This window comes from Melopsittacus undulatus, chromosome 2 (assembly GCF_012275295.1).
Source record: "Melopsittacus undulatus isolate bMelUnd1 chromosome 2, bMelUnd1.mat.Z, whole genome shotgun sequence".
Taxonomy (NCBI): domain Eukaryota; kingdom Metazoa; phylum Chordata; class Aves; order Psittaciformes; family Psittaculidae; genus Melopsittacus; species Melopsittacus undulatus.
The window spans coordinates 24,009,683-24,021,399 of NC_047528.1; positions in this window are offsets into that span (position 1 = coordinate 24,009,683).

Below are 11,717 nucleotides of genomic sequence, written 5' to 3' on the forward strand. Positions count from 1 at the left end.
TGTTTTTATTCTGAAGCCATCTGTGTGGAAGGACAGGTAATTAATTCAAGATGAAAATTAAAAGGCATAACTGGAATCTGTTAGAGAAGCACAGACTATAGCAGACTGCTCTTCTGGAGGGGCTCTGCAGCCTAATCTTGGCTATGAGATTACAACCAGTGCAGTGCCTTCACCATTAGGTGCTTGGGCACAGTAGATACCTTCTGCTCACATAAGCAGGGAGACCAGCCCTTGCCATAGCCTCGAATCCTTCTATCACCAGGACTGTGCAGAGCCAGTTCCTTCTCAGCCCTTATCAGCCTTCCCACATTGCATGGCAGTCTCTGCTGTAAAATCAGTCTTTTTTTTCCATGTAGACAAGGAAAATCCCAGAGCCTAGTGAACAACTGTGAGTGAATACAACACAACACCTTCATTTGCAGATTGTCACTTGCTAGTTTATTTTTGTTGCTTACTTGAACTACTGTCAGCTCCACTCCACCAGCAGGAAAAATCCACACACTCCTACTCCTGGTAATGAAGTACAAAACTCAAATAGCTGACAAGATGTTTTCCAACTGAAAAGCATTTGTGCCAGGGTATTTCTTTAATATGGAGTTGCACAGAGACCTAACTATGAGTTTACTACTACTAAATAACTGAAATGCCACATGAAATGTCAGTGGGGATCTTAAAGTAATTACACCCACTAAAACCCTCCAATTAACTTGTTAATTACTTTCCACCAGAGATAATGGGCCAGATTCTGTATCCAAGGTAACTCCACAAAGCACTTTAGAGGCAAACTGAATTATACTCCAGCAAAAGACAGTAGAATTAATATTATTAATTCCTTTTTATGGTAGCAGCCCATCAGGAACCTGGAAAAGACTTGCCAAAGTTATGTATGTAGTAAACTGAGGTAAGCTGAATAAAGGTATATTTTACAGGCCAAAACCTGTTAAGGAACACTGACAAAAAATTTAGATTTCTTATACAGGAGATTTGTTGTATTCTGTCTATCCTGCATCTTGCTGAAACTGACATTACTGCAGTTAGACATTTAAAAAATCTGGGCCATGACCTTTTCTAACTTACTGTCACAAGGAAGAGGCAAAAACATAAACGCAGAAGCCTTCATCTTTAGAGCATATTCAAGGTGGCAACACGAAGTGCAGATCCACTGCATTTTATTTCTGTGCAGCACAATCCTTTATTTCTTCAGTTCTCTTGATGGCAAATACAATAAATAAAAGATATATATAACCAGATGAAAAGCATGGAGGAAAGATAAGAGAAATAGCAAATTTAAACACACACAAAAGTTATACAAACTTAATAAAACTTAACATACTCATTTAATAAAAATCTACACAATGGGAGACCTTCCCAATACACTACTGAAACAGGGCATTTTCACAGTCTTGTTAAGATGATTCCTGTTCCTAATTAATATTGTCAATGTGATGCCAAGTAACAGAGAACATATCTAGTAGTGATACAAAGGTTTTTGTGGATACTACTTAATGCAAGGGACCAGCTCAGAATTTAGCTGTAGGATCTCCAAGAACTTATTTATCCAGGAATATTGCTGAGCTTTCACTCCAGTGATGCATCATTCCCCTTTAGCTCTGGAGCCTTCAGTGTCCCTTCTTCAGCTGCCAACTGAATGTCACAGTGCTCTGGAGTATGGTGGTGTCTCAGTGGAAGGAGTTCAAATTTCTGTCAGTTTCTCTTTTCTGTTTTAGAGTAACAATATGCAATTGCAAAATTTTCTCAATGTTCTATGGTTGTTTTCATACAAGGAATTAATAACATTAATTGAGAGAATTAACACCCCTCCCCCCCAAAAATAACAACAACAAAACCAAAACACAACCTACAAAAAAACCACAAACCAGCAACAACACCACCATGAACAACAACAAAAAAAAAAAACCACAAAAAAAAATCTCCCAAACAAGCCAAACAAACCTGTTTTGGAGTAATAGCAGGTGTTAGGGTAACTGCTTTTCTTTGACAGTAACACCACTTTAGTAACTAGCTCTTTTCTTTCACACACTGTTGCAGAAAACCCACAAAATAACATATCATGTAAAGACTTTGTTCAATTTTCAAACCACTCTTTCAGTCCTATAGGAAGTCAGCTGAGAACTTACATATGTTTCTCGCTTCCTCTCCAGATTTACCTGCTGTCAGAATCAGTGAACCTGCACAATCACCGCACACTCATCCATGGCAAAGACATTGAATAATCTTTGAATGACATGTGAGGTAGAGCAGTAGCTGATCTCAAATGATGTTTTTATTGAAGAATCTTGTAAGGCCTGGCAAGGGGATTTAGCCTGTCATGACACCTGTATTTGGATGGTAATCACTGTGGCAGAATAAAAATATTTAACATACAGGCTTATAGAACCAGTGCTTTCCTCTTCCCTCTTTTGACAGTATTTTCAAGCAGAGTGAGACTGATCCTATGAAACTAGTTGTCTGCAATTTTTGAAATGAGTACTTAATTCTTTCTGGACTGTTTTTTAGTATTCCTTGGCAATATATATATACTTCACATTACAAGAATTATCTGATCTAATTATTTTAGTCCATGCCACCACTTGCTTCCAATTGCTTCCCTCACCTTTGAATTAAATAATTGCAAACCCTGATGCTTGGTATCCACTAATCACCTACTTGAAGTATCGATCTGAAGCCTGTAAATCTCCTAGAGATGAGAAATGACCACCTAATGACTTGATTTCTGCAAAGAGAAATGACTGGGAAACATGCCATACACTGAATTTTATATAGCAAATGGCATTACCAGAGGCTTCACCTGCCTCCCAGCTGCAGCTGAAACATAAAAAATATCCTCCAGAACCCCATGTATATACCTTTCTCCCATGGCTGTAGGCTCTGGCTTTTGGATCATGTCCCATTTAACAATTAGCAACAGTACCTTTTTCCCTTTCACAGCTTTTAGAAATTTATGCATGAATAATCAGAATAAAACCCTTGATGTTTTTATTTCCTTTTATGTTTTTAGAAGAGTTTCTTAGTGGGTTGGAATCAGAAACTAATTTTTTTCTGTTCATATATAGACCCATGTAAATAAACCAGGGAGAGACAGAAGTTCAACAAATGAACTGTCTCCCACAGAGATCCAATTAAGTCTTGCTGGGTTAGGTTTTATTCTGGGAAAAAAAAACCCAAAACAACCCCAAACAAAAAAACGATACCAAAACAGCCTCAGGTTTCTACAGCTGAATCACAGGCATGGACTTTTCATAAAACATGCATATACTCAGTGCTTTACAACCTAATTGTGGTCTTGGGTTTAAACGATCCACATGTTGCCCTGAAGTCTGCATTTTAACAGGCATTCCAAAAAAAAGTCCCCAGATTCAAGGCAGGCTGGAGAATTAGAAAGGTTATCTAGAACAAATTAGAGCCAAAATTCCTCCGCCTTGTGGCATGCATTATTAAGTGGTAATAAATGCCTTGGAATGTCTCACTGCTTAATTATCTGTTTTGAAAATGAATTATTAGTGAAACATACATTTTTAGCTTAAACTAAGGAGGAGACCTTGTGTTGTGAAGACCTATCTGTAAAGTCACCCAAGGGAGTGGTTTTGCCTGTAGTTCAACTGTAAGTACCTGCCTTTCCAATTACCTAAAAATTTGCTTCTGCTGTATAGCCACCCCTGGGTGTGGGATGTTACCACAGTGTAGAGACAGAAAACTTGGGGCCTTAGCTGTTTTTAAATAAAATCATGCCTCAGATTTCTTCCCTTGTAGCCCAGCTTTCTCTTTCCGCACTCACTGGTCCAAAGGAACAAGGGAATTCTCCAGGTCTGATAAACAAAGACACCAAAAAATTTATGTGCTATGTCTGCTATAACTGCAGTACAAAATCAGAGCAGTGACCTCACTGGCCCAGTAGCTTTTATTCCACAAAAATCAGGACCTGATAGAAGAGGCCTGAACACAGTGGTTGGAATTAGAGATTTACCTGCTTGTACTACTCCTACTCACTCTTTTCCTTCCGCCAACTCACTCAGTAGTTATTGAGGGCCCCAACAGAAGTTTGAGGTTTAAGTTAAGCCATTGTAATTAAATACATGAAGTAAATCCATTGTAATTAATGCAGCTGTGGGGTTGCCAGTGCCAACATCCTATCCAATTTTCTAACACTTAAGATGCTACATTCTTTCCTCAGTTATATTTGTGGCAATATATTTTGTGGTTAATTATATGTTTAAAAAATATTTCTTCTGCCTTTTTCACAGATGTTCCCTTGAGAGAAGTTAAATAGGAGAATCTAATTTACTTCCTCATATTGCATATTCTTCTATGTGACAAACTGCTTTCTTAGATTCCTTCTTTACATTACTAGTCTGTATTTCTTCACTTACTCTTCTCTCTAAAAACCTTTCATTATTACAGCTGGTCCCTGAACATGCCCTAAGATCCGCCAGACCCTATTTTCAGGTTAGGGCTATGAGAAGTGCAGATGATAGATTGTATTATGAAAGGATAATGCGAAGCACAGAGAGCAACATATACTGAGGGAAAATATACTCTGAAGTTAATGAGAAGAGGCTCCATTACAGTAATTCCTTCATTCTAACTTGCCTCATTTTGTTATGTGTTGTTAAACTAATGTGCGTATCCACTTGGCAGGTTGGTGTGGTGTCCAGGGCAGGAGGCAGAGCACTGTTCTGCTGGCCAAGAGTTTTAGCAGCAGGTCTCTTACAGCAGACTTTTGGATGCTGCCATAGTCAAAGCCACCCAAGCACAAATAACAGTGAGAAGTAATTGAGAGAAAGCTCTGTAGATGTCAACTCTGTGGTCAGTACATTGGAAGGACCCTACAGAGAACTGACCAAAATGAGGGGATTCCACAAAAAAAAACGTAATGAAATTGTGGAAGTCATTACCGCAAGATTACCTAAAAGCTAAAAGTTTACAGGGATTCAAGAGGAACCAGGAAAAGCTCAAGGAGAAGAAATCCTGGAGGGTTTTAAAATATATAGAAACGTCCTCCACCTGAAGAAGAACCTGTACTGAAAAAGTTTGGAAGCTGAAGACACTTAGAAGGATTATTACGTATGTTTTCCCTAATTCTTTTGGGGATGAGGTGGTGTGATGGTAAAGTAACTACTATATTCTAAAATTACCTGAAAATTTGAGTTTATCATGATGTGCATACAAAGGATGCTTCTCGTGATACCAAGATGAACATGTATACATTATCACCAAAACCACCAGAAGTGCCAAAAGACACTTATTTCTTGCAAAAAAATCAATCCCTCTCCTATCTTTATGTTTAGGTTTTAGGAGAGACCTACATACTCTTAAGACAAGAGCCTGGGATCAAAGGGTGTAATCCTAACAGGTGAAAGGCATCGACTCAGAAAAAATAGTAGCTTTACAGCACTGTAATTTTCCTACATCCCTTCTCATGCTAAATCATTGCTATTCTACAGAAATAAATTACTTTTCTCTTTCACTGTATCACAAATATTAAGGATTTTATCACCTCTCGCCTTGCTAATGTTCTTTTGTCCTCAACAGGTGGCAGGTGCCCTATTTACTTAAATAGTCTGCATCTCATACAAACACGGTAGTTAAAACCAGTACTATTGCTCCCAATCGCTTACTAATACAAAGTCTGCTGTTCCTGCTGCAGACCCAAGGAAGGGTTTGTCAGTTGTTCCACCCACATTAGTTCTAAAGGAAACTCTGTCCTTCTCTACAGGCTTTATACCAATTAAAAATATATTGAACTTGGAAAATAGCATAAAGCTCCAGGGAGACCTTGGAGCAGCCTTTCAGTACCTACAAGAAATCTGTAAAGAGACTTTTTACAAGGGCATGTAGGGATAGGACAAGGGGAAAAGGTTTTAAACTGAAAAAGGGTAGATTTAGATTAGATATTAGGAAGAAATTCTTTACTACGAGTGTTGTGGGGCACTGGGACAGGTTACCCAGAGAAGCTGTGGCTCCCCCATCCCTGCCAATGCTCAAAGCCAGGTTGAATGGGGCTTGAAGCAACCTGGTTTAGCAGAAGGTGTCCCTGCCTGTGGCAGGGGGTTGGAACTATGTGATCTTTAAGATCCCTTCCAATCCAAACCATTCCATGATTCTATGAATATCAAATAATAGACAAAAGTGAACAATCCTCACCTTCAAACATATTTCAGCATTTCCATCACAAGACAGGCAATATAGTGCAGTCCAAATTAAGGAAGAAGCAGTATCACTGCTTCCTGCTAGAAATTACAGGATTTCTGAGCCAGGGCTGCTTGTGTCAAATTGCCACAGTCCTGGCATGTGCTACCTTTCCCAGTGTCTGTTTTTTTGAGCTGTTGTTGGGCAATGTGGCCATATACTGCCAAATTCTGTCATCAGTATGAACAGAATAATCCACATGCACGTGGGATTCTGCAGGCAGATGGATTAGGCATTCTGGTTGCTGATGTTCTGGTCAAGTAGCTGGCAAAGAAAGAAGAGGAGCAGGAGGGTGAAAGCAGAAGTTTCTGAGTATTTCTTCAGAGCAAATTCTCCCAAGAAAAGGAGACTTTCTGAACTGCAGAAGACATGCAAATTTTTCCCAAATTGTGCAAGCAGCAAGGTGGCTGAGGTGAGGGAAATTTTCTTCTGCAGTAAGTTCTTTCTGTAGAGGTCTGATTCTGGCCTCAGACAGCTAGTCAGTAGCTACCAGTGCCAGCAGGAGATGTAGGTAATGAAGCAGCCAAACAATGAAGACCATGGCTATGTAGATCTTACTGCTGGACTTCAGAAGAAAGGCATCATGTTTCTGCTTGTTGTGGAGAGATACTGTGTGATAGGACACTAAGACCTAGTACTGGCACTTACTGTTTCTGCCCAAGGACTTCTTTCAGCTAATTTTTGCTATCCAAAGGATCACTAGCCTAAATTCTTTTCCTACAGTTACTACGTAGTCCCCAGAGACAGAGATGTACCTTTGCAGACCGATTCAATGTTTATGTTTTACATATCTTTCTTAGGATATGCTGACATCCTCTGCGAGTGCCTACCTGTCTCTTTGGCTACAGAAGAAGGTAACCCAGACAGCTGACCTAGACAATAGACATTAAGCAAAGTGAATCCTCCTCAGCATCTTGGCACCCAGTGACTGAAATGCTCCTTTTGCTCTGAAATGCAAAGAGCAGCAGTCAGGGATGTAAAAAAAATCATTTTTGTCTCTGTAGCAAGTGCCCTGTGTTGGAAGGAGTCTCTGAAGTAGAGAAACTTTGAGGTGAGCTGACCTAAGTTGTTTTGAAGGAAAACTTGTGTGAGAAGTTGCATTAAAGTTAGTGAAAAAGGAAAGGTCAATGTTTTTCAGAAACCTTTATAGTAGTAAGTCATGGGTTTTCTGAAGTTTAAAAAGTCAGTACGGTGCATGTCACTGCATCCTGGTGTAGAAAAATCTAATTAGATGACAGGACTATGAAAGAATAGTAAACAGACGAAACAGGAGAAAATGGAGATTTAAGATATTGATGCAAAATAAGAAAATTGCTTTGATAGTATTAAAAATATCAGCTCTTCCCAACATAACAATCTCTGTATGTGAGTATCTGCAGTAAGGGAATCATGTAATAGCCTGTAATGTCCTTCTTTCTGCAGAGTATATTGTGCGCAGACAAGAAGCTGTAATGATAGAGTCACTTATCCTCTATCGATTATGAAGGCAAACACCTTCTATCTCATGTTCTGCCAAGGCTCTAGCATTCCTGCTCTTGTTTCATCCAAAGGTAGTCAGTGCTGTGGACCTGCACACTCCTCTTCTTCTGTAATAAGCCTTTAACAGGAGACATTTGTTATTATTAACATGTAAATTTGCTACAGCAGCACTGCTTGCATCACAGTAACTGAGTACCCACTAGGGGATTTATTACCCAGCAACTGTGTTATGGCTTATAGTTTGTCTTCATATATTTTGCTGAGCTGAAACACAGCATACAGGGGAAAAAATAAAAAGGCAAAAAATAAAAAAGAAAAAGGATATAATTCTAACTTACAGAAATACATCTAATTATATTCTGAGCTACTAACATTAAATTAATTGCTGTTTCTGCTGAGAGATGAGAGCCAGCAAGTTTCAGAGCTATAGCTGTGCAGTGGAAATTTGTGTGGAAAGCAGCAGCCGTCTTTGATGATGTTCATAATGTGTTTACAGGTAAAACAGCCTCTTCATGATGTATGTTGCTGTTAAGTATTTTAACACAGGAAAATACTTTAAAAACTTTTCAGGCATCTTCATCATCAACTGAAAGGACTCACGAAGGCTTCTGAGGTTACCACATTAGTCAGGTGCCCATTGCTTTTACCTTCAGATTGATATTCATATTACTCATGAAAACTGCAAATTCTTGAACATGTTCATTGTACTTCCTGGCCTAGCTCAGAATTAACGCAGATTAGCTAAGAAGAATTAATTTATGCTGAAATTTTTCTTCTTGGTCAGCTTTTTTTAACTTTTTTCCCCAGGCCTGTGATACCAAGTGGCTTTTTAAAGCCCCTGGCACTTGAACATATGTAGAAATATTGAAATATCTCCTATAATTTTAAAAGGACAAATCACAACTTTGTATTTCTAATACTGCAGAAATAAGTACATTTCAAATATTGGCTCATCTACTCTGTTATGGGTGTGTCTGTGAGCTTGCTCGTTCCTGTCCTATCATAAAAAATCAAATCTGTTTAAGCATTTAGTCAGCTTCTCATGTTTTATCAGAAGGGGAAAGGAATTTAAAAACATAATTTTTTAGCTTTTTTTTAATTTAAGGACTACTATATACAAGACAGTACAGGACAAATGTATTGGCAGTCATCACTTCAAATTAACTAATGAAAAAATAACTCAAATATGGTGCAGACCATAAGAGGGGAAAGGATTAGTTCAGGATATCACTCAATATGTATTATTTAGTTATTTAATTTACTATATTCCTTATCCTGGAATGCAGCAGCTACCTGAAATCAATAGAATACATGAAACAATTTCATGTCCCAAGTCAGTAAGAGCTTCTTCTTTCCTCCATTCTAGTAAATGAGGAATCTGCTACTGATACCTCTATATTGCAGGTAGGATTTTCAAAGACCTGGAGCATGGCTTATTCTCTGTATGCAAGAAAAGGCCTAATGGAAAGGCAGAAGTTATTCATGGTGTTAGCATGAAGATGGTTGGATGGACTTTCTACTGATCAGGTCAGGGATCTGCTTCCCTGCTGAAGATTATGGTTTCAGAAGCATCAGGAGCAGATAAAGGAACTCACATAAAAACCTGGGGCCTTTTGGTAGAATGAGCAAACCATTTTCTGAGCATTCAACCATGGAACAGAAGCTACTTCAGAGAAGAAAATGGTAGGATCTACCTTTTCAAAGCTGTGCTGTTAAAAGATTGTGCATCTAGACTAAGACCACTAGATGTCTACAGAAAGAAATACGTTTTGCCACCATCTATAGGTTTCCAATGATCTCTCCAGTGTGTGTGTCTATTGATTGACTCGACTAAAAGAGACATCCAGCATCAAGGGATAAAATGAGGTAGGGACAATTTCAGCACTTATTACCCTGGAATATTAGCCAAATATTCAATTTAGCAGGTCATACTTCAAGCCTGAATGCTTTGCAAATGCACAGAGTCCTTGGAGCTGACTCAGTTCATCCACCATCCTTTACTGTCTCCTCTACTTGCCATGCATAACCATCAGTACTGCTTGTGCTCAGTGTGTGTGTCTACAAAATGAGTGCAATGATACTGTAAAGTGCTTGGAGGTCTGAAGAAAAGAGATGACTTTTAACATATATAAAAGGCTATTATGACCATCTTTTGAAGTCAGTTTAAATCAAAGGATCTGCCAAATGAAAGTAAAGGAAGAAAATGACTGCATGTTTCAATTACATACATGACCAACAAAAGGGAAACTCATACACAGAATAGAAGAATTGCACCTGCAATAGCATATAATAATAGAACAGTTTGGATTGGAAGTGACCTTTAAAGGCCATTTAGTCCAACTTCCCTGCAATGAGCAGGGACATCTTTAACTAGGTTAGGCTGCTCAGAACCTCATTCAGCCTGGCCTTAAGTGTTTCCAGGAATAGCTTATCCACCCTCTCTTTGGTCAACCTGTTCCAGTGTTTCACCACCACTGTAAAAATTTTGTTCCTGGTATCTAGTCTAAATCTTTGGTCTTTTAGTTTAAGACCGCTACCAATCACAACAGGACCTGCTAAAAAGTTTGTTCCTATCTTTCTTAAAGGCCCTGTTTAAGTACTGAAGAGGGAAGGTCTCACTCTCATTCTCCAGGTCGAGAGAAGAATTTTCTCTGCCTATCTTCATAGGAGAAATATGAATAGCTAGTTCTAATTTCAAGCCACACTTCAAAGATATTGGATTAATTTCCCACTCCAGATGACATCAGTTACAGTTTCATCAGGTAGAGGCCTTTTGATGCTACCTTGATATCTGATAATTAGTAATAATGATAAATTTATAGTGCTATAGACATTGGATGTTCATTTCACAGAAATCGCGGCACCTTACTTTGCATGCCACAAAGATGCTTCAGGTTGAGCTTCCTTGCTCTTTCTTCCTTCTCTTGTTATGCAGTACTGCAGCCCTTGGGAGTTTTTGCAGAACCAGCTCATCCTTGATCCTTCCAAAGTTATGCCAATAAACAAGTACCCCCGAAGCACCACCTTCAGTTGCTGCTTTCAACAAAGGAGGAAGCCTCTCCTCTTTCCTCAGATTAACTCACCATGTCATACCAAGGCTGACCTAGGTTTTGTCTCATCTGGGATGACTGATGTTTTAAATATTCATAAACCACCAATCATACTGAGTCATCTGTATACTGAGTCAGACTTCTTTCTTTTCAGTGAAACTGTTCAGCAATTACTTTATCTTTTTCTGGGTGCAATGCACCTGGAGGGTCTGGACTTCATTTGTGTACACAAAGGTCTGCAGAAGTTGGTGGAGCTCTTCTGGTTGACCCCTATCTGATGATGCCATCCCCTGCGTCTCCACCAGCACCTTAGCTGGTGGAAAATTTGTTGGAGTTTGTTTTAATCTTTGGATTTGTTTGGAAGGACTCGGTAATGACTGTTAGAAGACCAGGCTGTGAACAGGGCAGCTAATAGAAATACTTGCCTACCAAACTTTTTCTTTAATCAATATATCCCATTAGGTTTTTGAAAAGGACAGTCATCAAATCTCAGAAAGACACCCAAGTCCCACACTAAGGCATGGCCTGTGATTCCTGGTGTTTGCTAAATAGTTTCTTCCTAAGATGCCTCAAAGCTTTTCTAACTGATAAGCTCATTTTTACATGCTGTTGCAAAGCTGTTGCTGTGCATCAGCACTGCTGTTTAACTTCCTGCCTGATCAAGAAAGGTACTTTGCTTTGGGCAGTGCCAGTGAACTTCAGAAAGTAAACAAAAAGTTAAACCAAGTACCAAACTATGTGCTGAGGTTGGAAAAAGAAAGGATCTAAATGTCATGGTATTGATATTTGGGGGTAGAACCTGTATATAAATGAGTATAAATTAATAATTACAAATTCCAGAATATTTCTTTCTTCCTCTAGGACCCTTGATGATACCATCACAATTTTGATAGACTACACATTTATTACACCAGCCATATTCCTGACATTCACAGGACTTGTTTCTTCCCACAAAGTCAAGTTCTCAGGTACATTTTCATG